The sequence below is a fragment of the Apis florea genome, unplaced genomic scaffold (assembly GCF_048593485.1).
Source record: "Apis florea isolate Af1SG1 unplaced genomic scaffold, ASM4859348v1 contig_3078_pilon, whole genome shotgun sequence".
Classification (NCBI taxonomy): domain Eukaryota; kingdom Metazoa; phylum Arthropoda; class Insecta; order Hymenoptera; family Apidae; genus Apis; species Apis florea.
The window spans coordinates 1,536,831-1,549,451 of NW_028256702.1; the positions used below are offsets into that span (position 1 = coordinate 1,536,831).

Genomic DNA, 12,621 nt, shown 5'->3' on the forward strand with positions numbered 1-12,621 from the left:
TAATTTCGAAACTATTAATTTAAAACTAACTCCTTTTTCATTATAAAAAAAAAAAAAAAAAAACTACAATTTTTATTTTACAAATACCTCGATAGCAAAAACTCGAAACACCCTGTATATTTCAAATAAAACAGCCCGAACAAGGCGCGCAGAAGAATTTAATTCCGCGGAATAAATCCAACGGGCGAAATTCAGGAATACCATCGTTTACCGAGATACACGTATGCAATGTAAACAGCACAATATTACGAAGCGGAAACAAGGTTAGGGAAGGTGAGGGTGAGCTGTGGGGGCTGCAAGCTTAGCAAGAAGAACAATGGAGAGCAGAAAGCGTACACGTGTCGAATACAAAGAGTATTTGGTAGACGAGTAAGAATCGCCCCTGCCAGCAACGGTAATCTAGTTTCGTCCCCGAGGGAAAAATGTGCCAGTGACGTACACATTGGATCATCGCCGTACCCTCCCTCGTCGAGGGTGGTGCACGGGTTAATGCTCCGGTTTCGAGAAGCAAAGCGTAACGCATAGACGGCCAACAGTTCAAATTCGAACTAATCTCTCTCTCTCTCTCTCTCTCTCTCTCTCTCTCTCTCTCTCTCTCTCTCTAACTGTTATATCTTTAGGCCGAACCTTCACTGGGCTACTTTTCTCTCTGCTTTATCCGGTGAAGAGAACTCGTGGAAGGTAAAATAATTCTCCTCGACGAGCGAAAGAGGATCGATGTAGTATCTCTCGTGTAATGTTTGTAATTACGTAGAAGATTATTGAGACTTTTGAAATATTGATATACAGGGTGTTGATATGTTCGTGGAAAATTTTTGAAAATTGGACTTAAGGATCAAAACGAATATAAAAATGTCGATCTTCACGTTTGACTTTTTTTTTTTTAATTGAAATTATTCCAAGATGAACGAATATTAGAATATTTTCATGTTGAAAAGAAGAAATTGATAATATTTTATTTTTTTACTGTTTTAATCGTTTGTCTTTGATGTTTTATAATGTTTCTGAAGTTATGGTTTGATAAAGTGTGACAGAAGTGAAATGACAATATAATGAATATTTCTGAAAAATAATTTATACTTTACTATTATGATTTTCATCATACGATATTATTAAAGAGTTTAAACAAACGCAAAAATTGATATATAAAAATATCGGTTGAGGCTTATTTATTGAATTATAAATAATTTATATTCGCGTTAGATGAAGTGGAATGGAAATAAAATATGATAGTATTGTAATTTAATAATAATAAATAAGTTTTAAAATTGGTTTTTAAAATTGATCCAAAGAATACATTAACAATCTATATATTGATTATATAAATATTTCAAATTAAATATTGATATACATAATATATTATTATTATTATATATTATGTTATATTAAGTTAATTTATGAATATAAATAAAATAGAGTTACAAAATATGTGTATATATATATATATATATATATAGTTCTCACTTTATAAATTTTTCAGAGAAAGCTATGTGTAGTCAATACAATTATAAATACACAATGATTTTTAAATTAAAAAATTATTGTTAGTTTTGTGATACATTAAATATATATATTAAATATATCATATACTAGTTTTTTTACTCCAAATATTTTCATTTATTAAAGATATTAAATGTAAATAAAGATGCGTGTAATCATGAACAAGAATAAGCAAAAAATCACTGTAATAGTAATAGCAATGTTATAATTCATAACTATTTCATTAAAATCTATTCAATTAAATTTACACGAGCATCATTCTTCTTTCAAGTCTTAATGATTAATTTTACTAAATAAAGAAAGAATAAAAGGAAGCGAAATAAATGAATTTTAAAAGAAGAAAAGAAAATTTCATTTTCTTTATTTATGTTTATGTCTTTTATGTTATTAAATTATTAACAATTTAAATGTGACAAAGATTTTATTTTATATTTTGATTAATATTTTTTCCATTTTTAATTTATTTAGAAATAATTTAAAATAGTAAAAATAGGTAATAATAAACAAGTCTTAAATGAAAAATTAAAGAATACTTATACCTTTAAATTGATCAAAAATTTTTAAGTTATTATTAAATGTTCATTAAGTAGATTATTGATATAATATTGATTTGTCAATTGATCATTATTAAAATTAATATCAATTTATATCACATTTACTTTAATATAAAAAAATGAATTCAATAATTTATTCTTGGATACTTTCTTCATAAAGGTGAAAATTATAAAAACTGTTATTTTCTTTAACTGCATTTTCGCTTTCTCTGGTTATATCTATTCTCTTATTTTGTCGAACTGTGTTCAAATCAATTCTTGGAAGAACACTTGCTTACACTTGCTTTCGAGAATTTAGTTGCTAAGTTCTAAATTTATTAGCTCAATTTAAGCAAGAAAATTTATTTATATTTTCGTTTGCATATTAACAAAAAAATTAAAAAATCAATAATTGTAAATACACGCTACACTTGGTCGAGATTAAAAAGAAAAAAACATGTCGTGTTGAATAAATTGGAAGGATTATTGATTTCTGATAAAGATGGCTCAAGAGAATCATTAGTCATCCTTATGCTGGAAGATAAAAAAAGCAACAAACACAAACTCGAAGATCTGCCGTTTTACGATTCGAACGTGCAAACTTTCGCGTCCCTTTAAATTTAAGATAACTTCTGCTGTCGTGCAAACAAAATTTGCCATTTCAAAGAAATCTGATCGTAAGAAAGCAAACAGAAGAAAATTTAAAGAAATATAGTCTGCACAGTTTCACAAATCTCGTTTACCTTTCTCTCGTTTCTTGGCGAACAGCAGCAATATTTCAACTTCTTGGATTTCTAATTAAAGTTCGTGTGTGATCTTATTTTAGACAGATTGCAATTCTCAAAATTTTACTATAAATACAAGTGGTTAAGTGGCAAAACTTGACATGTTCGATATTTACGACGAAATAGTTTTAAAACGTGCAAAAAACATAATATACGACATAAATGTTAAATTATGAGATTAATATCAAATTATTAAATTATATCTCACGAGAAAAATAACATACGAAAAATCAATCATGATTAATAAAATAATGCAATTTGTTAATAAAAATAAAATAATAATATATAAAGTGAATCGTTAGTTAACAAAATATTTAATATAAATTTTGTAAAAAATTTAAAGAAATTTTTCTACTCGTACTTTTTTTTATCTTTCATAAATTTTCTCACAGAAATTCAGATTGAAAATATTTTTTAAACTTAATATTTTCTTGTTTCGTGTTTATATGATTAATTTCGATTGTGTATTCAAAAATATACGATTCCATTTAATTTAAAATATCATAATCTTCATATATCTACCTCTGAAAAAGATTTAAATTAATGTTAAATTACTTTTTTCTCGAAAAAAAAAAACAGAATAAGTTTCATTTAAAACATATTCAAATAATAAACAATATGAAAAATAATTACATTGAAATAATCAAGTTGAAATAAGTCATATAAAATATACGTAAAAAGTATAATATTAATATATTCTTGTGAAATAAAGTAAATATTTGTTACAAATGATATGATGTAGTTATGATTGACATTATGTATATTGTAATTTTACATAATTTATATTATTAATTGTTTTAAGAACTTTTTATTAATTAATGTTCAAACGACTCATTTAAATTGTTTCCTAAATAAATTTATATCCTTGAATATATTTTCAAGAATTTATGTCATTCTTTAATATTCATTCTTTCAATCAATTATTTTTAGGACATAAAAACTAAGACAATAATAATATTTTCTGCGAAACAACATTGCATTTACAATAAGAAAAAATATAATAAATTTCTTATATCATATAGCAAGAAAAAACTATCTTTTTTTATTTTTATTTTTCACTATTTTACTTTATACGAATCAGAGAAAAGAATTAAAAAGATTATGGTATTGCAGATGTATAATTTCTAAGAATCATTGTTTTAACTGCTTTATATTTGTTTTTATTGAGAAGTGATGTTTTCATCAATTTTCACATAATTTTGTTAATCTCATTTTATTTTGGGTTGAAGAATCCATTGTTTAAATTTTTAAAACAAAATACACATTTTCATAGAATTTGTTTATATAATTATTAACTTTTTTCATATGTATTATGTTATGTAAATTGAAACACAAATAAAAAATGAATTTTATGAATCTTAAATATATTTTAATGTATTAAAGTTTCAATGTATAATTATTATTATCATGCATATTTAAAAGTTGATGGAACTATTAAAAATATAATTAGAATGAATTTATTATTGATTGAATTGAATATTATTATTATTATATTACTTACAGTAGTAATCGTGGTAATTGACACTTGTGATATTACCTTACCTGTAATGAAAAAAAAGTCATGTTTCATTTTAAATGTTCTAATAGATATATTAAAGAAATATAATAATATATAATAAAAATAAGCCATTGATATAAAATAATTAATAGGTTAATAAACCAGTGATATTTCAACAAAATTAATTTCAGATTTACATTATACATTCTTGTACAGTTTTATTTGTAGAGTTTATATATTGTATAATTCATTGTATATTTTTTACAATTTACAATTTTTTTAGAAATACAAATAATTCTTGCAATTGAAAATGTAATTAAATCCAGTTAATGAAATATAGAACTGGAAAATTCGTTTAAAAATTAATCAACCGATATTGAAATCCACTAAATCACAGAATATTCTTTTAATACTTCTTGCATTTTCTTTATTTATAACCTTCTGATATAACCCAAAGTAGAAAATTATTGACCATGTTAAAACATAATTTCTTTAATTGTAGCGGAAATATAGTATACTACGATATGTAATAAATTTTTTGCTGTGTGTAGAAATACGTGCAAAATAATTGTCGATACTAGCAAATTTTTCCTGTATTTTCTGCACAAACTTTAATTTCGTACACGGAAAGAGTACACAGAGAAAATTAAAAGGAAAAGAAGGAAGAGAAAAAAGAAAAAAGGAAAGAAAAGTATAGAAAGAAACAGAGAGAATTATAAAAAAGTTGAATATGATGGATGTGAATAAAAACAGAATAAATATTTACTTTAAAAGTGACCTCGTTATATGTATCAAAACATAAAATATATTATTATATGCATAATGCATTAACATATTCATGATTGAGTGGAATACATTTCAAAATATGTATTTTTTATAACTATACAAAGAATTGCAGAAACATAAATCTGAAAGCAATCAATTTTATTTATTTAATTTATTTCAAAAAGATACGTATATTTTAATATACAACTTAAAACATCTAATTGTAATTAATATTATAAATATTATATAGCTTTATTTAAGAAATGATAAAATTCAATTTAATATAATTAATAACAAAATAAACAGATAATATTAAATATATTCGCAATTTTATTTTCCCATATCTTCATTAAATCTAAACTTTCTAACATTCAGTTATCCCATTAGATATTCTCAAATTCGCCATGGCTCTTCTCCATTCGTTTCTCTACCTGCATTCTTTTCTTTTATCTATGGATACTGGCTCTACGCGTGTTCATAAATGCATCGAACGTATTCGTTTGGACGAAGCCGTTGACTTTCATCTTCCCTATTCTTGGCCCGACATTATTTATTTACGCTCGTGGGGTTTTGAATTATAGAGAGGACCGGATAATAATTTCAGGTTCAATTACCTTTCGTGCATCGATACGCGTTATTTAAAATCCTGTGCACGCCTCTCTTCTCGGAGCTGGGCATGTGTAAATTCAAGCTGTTTGCACGTGTCAAATTAAAAACTTCTACACGCGCGCTCTCTGCACGATATTTGCGTTTCGCGAGTTCATCAATCTCGCGAATTTTCTTTCTACGATTCGAATATGTGTGTGTGTATATGTGTGTAAAAGAATGGAAAAGAAAAAAAAAACAGAAAAATGAAAAAAGAATGGAAGCTGCTTTTGGGATCGAAAAAATATTCAGACAGTACACCGCTATTAAACAAATGTTGACAGAGTGCTGCGTAAACACCAATCAAATATTGACACTTGGTATTCGAATAATAGCATAGCGAAATGTCGATTTCTGTTCGAACATACTTGACATTGTACCTACGAATACGGTACAATCACGTTCAAAATATAATCCTTTATGGATATATGTGTACAAATTAATTTAGGGATATATGATATGTGTATTGTGCAAAAATGAAAGATGAATGTTATAAAATAAAATTGGATTTTACCATGTGAAATTGCTAAAACTGAGGAATTACAGAAAAAAATATAATAACTTGGAATATATCTCGTTTGTTTTAAATAATATTAAAAAATATTTCAAATAAAAGATGAATAGAATTATATGTTCTAGTGTTATTAGTTTCTTTGTCTATGTCTTTGTCTAAGGATTTGTAAGAGTCAGTTTTTGTTCTTTAAAATAGAATTACATAATTTTTGCATTACATAATCGATATGCTACATTATTTCTTACAAAAAAGTATTAAATTATTCGTGTGAAAAATCATTAAATAATTTAGAAAATATTATTTGAATTTTGTAAAATTCATAATATAAAAATGATATAATGCTATTTTTATTTTTTTCATAAAATTCAAATTAAGATATTTTTTGAATCAATGAGTTTTTAGCTTAAAAATTATAAATAAAATATACTTCCCTCATCAAAATCATTTATTTTTATTTAAAACATTTTTTAATATTATTAAGTGTAAGCGAGATATTCCACGATCATGTATATTTTTCACTTTAAAAAAAAAAAAAATACTAGAAAAATGAAATATTTCCATTAGTAAAAAAAAAAAAAACTATTTGAAAATTTTATTTAATATCTAAATCATAAATAAATATTATTTTTTTTATTTACGCAGTAAACGAAGATGTTTACATTTTATTTTTCATTTCTTATTCCTTAAAATATCTCTTAAGTTATTTATAGTCGTTGCTCATTACTTCTTAAAAAATTATTAATTATTAAATATAAGGGACGCATATATAAAAGGGACATTTTTCAAATGAATGTTTCGGACTTCTATATAATAAAAATGAGAGAAGAATATTTGTTTTCATCACATATCCTTTGTTCTAATTTTAATCAAAACATAAATCTGGATAATAATCCAGATATTATTATAACATTTCTTCTTACAATAAAAAATAATGTAACATGTGAAATTATAAAATATGAAACTATAAAATATTGGAATACATCCATATAATTGTTATTTTGAACGTGTCGACATGTTGTTTCACGAATTTCTGTCATAAAGAATAATTAATAAATGTAAGAAAAATTGCAACATTATTTCAATGTGAATAATTATAAATTATATTTTATAGTTACTAAATCAATGGTTAACCAGTAAACCGTTAGGTAATCAAGGTTTTATCTTTTTATTATGGAAGTGAGATCTTTTCATAAAGGATTATAATTATTATAATTATAATAGCTTTTTGAATAATGAATAACACAAGAAAATGGATATTTTTATAGTATCCCTATAAAATAGATCATTAAGCATATATATGATAATTCATCATTACATTGTACTTGAGAGTACAATATACATGAAGTGATTATTATCATACTTATTAATACTTTGTGGCAAAATAATTTATATGAAAGCATAAATTAATCATTTTAAAATATTGAAATTCGAAATTCATTAGTTATATTATTTTTAAATTATTTTATTTTTGAACATATAATTTATCCAAATCATGTTTTTTTTATCATATTATATTAATATTAATAAGTTTTTGAAATTATAGCACATTTCTACCCATTGCATGAAAATAATAAGAAATAAATTTATTATTAATTTCTGAAATTGTTAATTATATAATAAATATTTATAAAATAAATCCACATCTTGGAATAATTTTATATCTAATAAGCTAACTTAACCTATTTCATTGAATTAAATTCAATAAGAATAGAATAAGTTAGGTTAGATTATTTCAAAGGAAAGAACAAACTTTTCTCTGATTTTTTAAAACTTCAAACAACATTTCAAATTTTAATAATTAATATTATTTAATATTATTAATTATATATATACTACAATATATATATAACTGAAACTTTTTGAGGATTACTTAACAAAGTATCCTTGAAAGCATATGTTAAAATCATCAGAACTATTTTTTCTTAAATTTCAATAAAATAATCATTTTAAAATATTATTTGTATAAGTTAATATTAAAATATATATTTGAAACATTATTTTTTCACGTAATTACTCTTTTAAAGAAAGTTTTATTTATAAAACTTAGAAAAATTTATTTCTAATTATCTATTTAAAAGATCTATTACATCTTCAATATTTTATTATCTATTTTCTTTATTTTACCACATATGCCATTTTATCAAATAAAATTTTAAACGTTCAAGAATGCATACATTAATCAATCAATATTAATTAATAAATCTTATATAATACATTATTTTTTTTATTCGTATTAAATAAAAATTAAATCACTATAATAACTCTTGTATTGTTTCTTCAATTGATTGAAATCATGTTTCGTTGTTATTAAACAAGAACGTTAGCAATTTTTTTCAATTGAATCATGTAACTCGTAATATCCTGTATTGTCGGTTGAAATTTTACGATCATATCATTTGTAATTACAAGAAAACAGTTAGTGCGCAGCAATAATTTTATTTCATTCATTTTAATTTCTTTGAATTTATTTCATCATTACAAGGATATCTCGTGGTCTTTTTAAAAAGTAACGAATTAACGTCAAATTGAAAAAAAAAGTGTAAAACTGAAAAGAAATATTTTCGAAAAAAAATTGAAAAATCTAAAAAAATATAACCACTTTAATTACACAGTTAATACAACCATTTAAGTGCACAATCAAAATTATTAGATAAATAATTAGATAAATAATTTCAATCATTAAAACTCGTTCTCATGTTTTTTTTTTTTTTTTTTTCTAGAAAATGTGATTTGTCTAATTTCCCTCCTCTAATCTTCAAATTCACTTGTACATTTGTTCTTAACGAGTGATGCAGTAATTTTCACGTATTTATAGTTTTGAATATAATGGAATACACGTAAAAATATACGTAAATATATAGTAGAGCATTCGATAAGAATTACGATCGATTGAAATAATTTCATCACTATCAATCCTTTACTCGATTCCTGTTTTCCATACATGTATATACCATGCATATACATTATACATATAAGCATGATGACAAGAATTTTTCTTAGATAGTTTTATTTGCTATTAGTTATGGCTTCATTAAAAGGTGTTTTCCTTATCATAAAACGTTAGTCGTAATGGGTTCACTGATTGATACACCTACTTATGTAACTTAATCAAGAGGAAATACTTAAACTAAGTGCCCTTATATTTAACGTGTTAAAAAAAAAAAAAAACATGATAATGTCCTTATAAAAGCGTCGCTCCGTTATAAAACTAATTTTTGTAATTTGAATCTTTCTCATAAGAAGGTATACATAGAATATTAATGTAATTGAAAATGATCGTAATGATGTAAATTTAACAACAGAAATTCCACGATATTTTAAATAATTAATATACAAGGTAATTTTTTATAAATATACTAATTGCAATTCAAAGTCAATGCAATATCAAAATATATCTTTTCTAATTATCAACTTATAGAATTTCTTAAAAATTTAGTATACTTATATTATGATTCCGTATATTCATGATATTATTGAAGAGTCGATTTCAAACATTAAAACAAACAGAAAAATTGATATACAAAAACGTTATTTATTAAATTATAGACAATTTAAGTATGATGTAACAAATTTCAATAACTTTTATTTATTTTAGCCTCTAAAATCAATTTTTCAAAGATAACCTAATAATCCACAAATATATTAATCTTACATGTATATAGAAGACTAAGAATAATTATAAGCCAATTTTTAAGAAATTCATTGATTAATATTTAAGAATACTTTTCTTTGTATATTTTCCTTATTGTGTTGGCTTTAAATTATAATTATAATTAAACAACTTGAACACACTAGCATCCTGTACAATACAAAATAAAATTTTTCCAGTTTAAATCAAGGAAAATAATAAATTTCACTTGTATTTGAAAATTTTATTCTACATATCCCCACATATTTATTCCAACCCACCCTGTATACAATAAAATTTCAGAATAACATCAAAACCAAAAAGAATTTACGATTCTTAGATTTCAAATTTTAAATTTCCTCTTCGAAACACTGCGACACGCCCTTAAAAACCGAGCGAAGGGAGAGCTGCTACAAAGACATCAAAGACCCCGATACCACAATACCCCTTCGAAACAGCGATTGTCAAGCGAAATAAAATATTATCAATTTTCTTTTTTTCTTCTCTCTATTTTTACCATCGAAAGATTCCCTGCCGAGGAACCTCTATCCACAGATTACTCAAAATTTAATTCAATTCGAAAAGCTGACAGTGCGCGCATGCGTCAATATTCTCCCTCGAAGAGATTAATCGCGAAGTAAGATCGCCCTTCTCGAAGCCCGTTCGAATTAAGGCTGAAGGAGTCGCGGAGGAACGAAGGACGGAAGCGATTCCTCAGGGCCAGAGACATCTTAAACACTATCGTCCCATTAGTATTCACGAACGCGTTTATTTCACGTGGACGTGGGTATCGAGTGGCTCGTTTATTTTCACTAATTAATTCCAATTTATCGACGCCGATACAGCAATACGTTCCCTCCCCCCTCTCCTCCTCTGCGCCCAAAATCCCCGGGGATTTTCCACCGATTACCACCTCGTCCCGTCCTAGATTTCTTTCCCACGATACCCTCGCCTTTCCCCTCCTCCTCTCTCAATCGTGAAAAATCTCTATTTATCCTCGTCTCGTTTGTAATCGTAAATAACACGGGCGCAGTTCCGTTCGATTCGAGGTGCTTGAATTAAAAGAGACGAGGAGTGAAACGATATTTGAAAATATCGTTGAAGTAGCGTGATGGAGGAGGAGGAGGCTGCCTTCTACAAACATCCTTACGAATCGTTCTCTTCGCGTGTGTTTAACGTAAGCTTATGCCAGTGGATATAACCAGAAATTTACTTTTTATGTTATTCTTTCCGCTCGCGTGAGCGTTCGTGTTTGGTTAAAAATTTATGATTTAATAACGTTTACTTTAACCTGTTGTTCGGGCCTATCCGTCTATATTGGATATTTTGCGTGATTGAAGATCGGCGCAGGTTGAACCATTTTTTACGATGTTTGAATTGGTGCAGCGAAGGAAATAACGATTAAATAATAAATAAGTAATAAAGTAATAAATAAATCCGTAATTTAATAACGAAATTAATAAAAATGATAACTGTTTAAGATCGCAAATTTTTTATTTTTTTTTTTTTTTCGTTCAAAATTAACGAACTTTGACTTTGACAATAGATTTTTGACAAATACGTTCATATCAATAAATTTAACATAATATCTTTTTAACAAATTTGTATTATTCAAGTAACAAACAACAAACAATTAAAAACAATTTGAAAAACGTGAATTCGTATTTCAATGCAATAGAAATTAAAATATTAAAAATAGTAATATTTTAATTGGATGTAAATTAAACTACGTAATAATTTTTTATTTGAACTATCATTAGAATTGTAATTAAAAACAAATACGCGCATCTTCATCACAATAATTAATTGTATATGATAGTCTTAATTGTAAATATCAAATGATTTTTGAAGCAAGGATTGGATCAAACTTATTAAATAATAAAGTATTATCACGTCCTTATCAAGCGTAACTCGAAGGATAAATCCTACTTAATAAAATTTAAAAAGAAAAATTCACTTTTTGTCATTTAAATTAACCAAGAATTTTTAATTACGATTCAAACGCTGTACGCGTATATAATTTATTCAAATTATACATCGGATGTGAACAAAGAAAACTAAAAAAAAAAAAAAAAAAAAAGAAAAAGAACGGTATGAATAATCAAGTTAAGTTAAAACTACTTGAATATTTTCTATTAATATCGTAATTTTAAACGGTGAATCATTTTTTTCATGCCTCTTTTATACATCCACGAATGAAGCATTGAACCAGCTTCATAATTTTTAATGCAAATTTCAAACTTTCCAAGAAGTGTAACTATTTCTCCCTTGCTACCTCGGATAAGCTGTAAATTCAACGGTAATAGCAGTACTCTGTTATGTATTAGGAGCTTAACGATTCTGATGTTGATACATTGTGCGCACACCATTCACAAGAATACTTTCAATTAAATATTCATGAGATGGTCGGTGTGGGTATAGCACGATTTATTGAACGGCGCGAATAATTTATTGGCCCATCCTTAAAACTCATTGAACAAGTTTATTAGCTAATTAGAACAACCTATTTACACGTACTCCATTGTTCCGTTTAAAACAAACAGAAGCTGAATAGTGTAAATAAGATCATCAGACAAGTATCATTTTAAAACGTTTTTAATAAAAAATGTAATTTGATTCTCAAGAAATTACATTGTTTTAATATACACATAATTTTGTCAAAACGTTATATTTAAAAAGAAATGTTGATAAATCAAATTTATTAAATTAATTAATAGAATTGATTTCCTTCATATCGATACATAACAGACACA

The 12,621-nt window shown here is 25.3% G+C and overlaps 1 protein-coding gene across 4 annotated transcripts in view; it reads right to left on the reverse strand.

Moving 5' to 3' along the window:
- The window catches only part of LOC100870357 (netrin-1), a 212,313-nt gene that overhangs the window by 148,831 nt on the left and 50,861 nt on the right, over nucleotides 1-12,621 (reverse strand). The gene's annotated exons all lie outside the window — the stretch shown is intronic.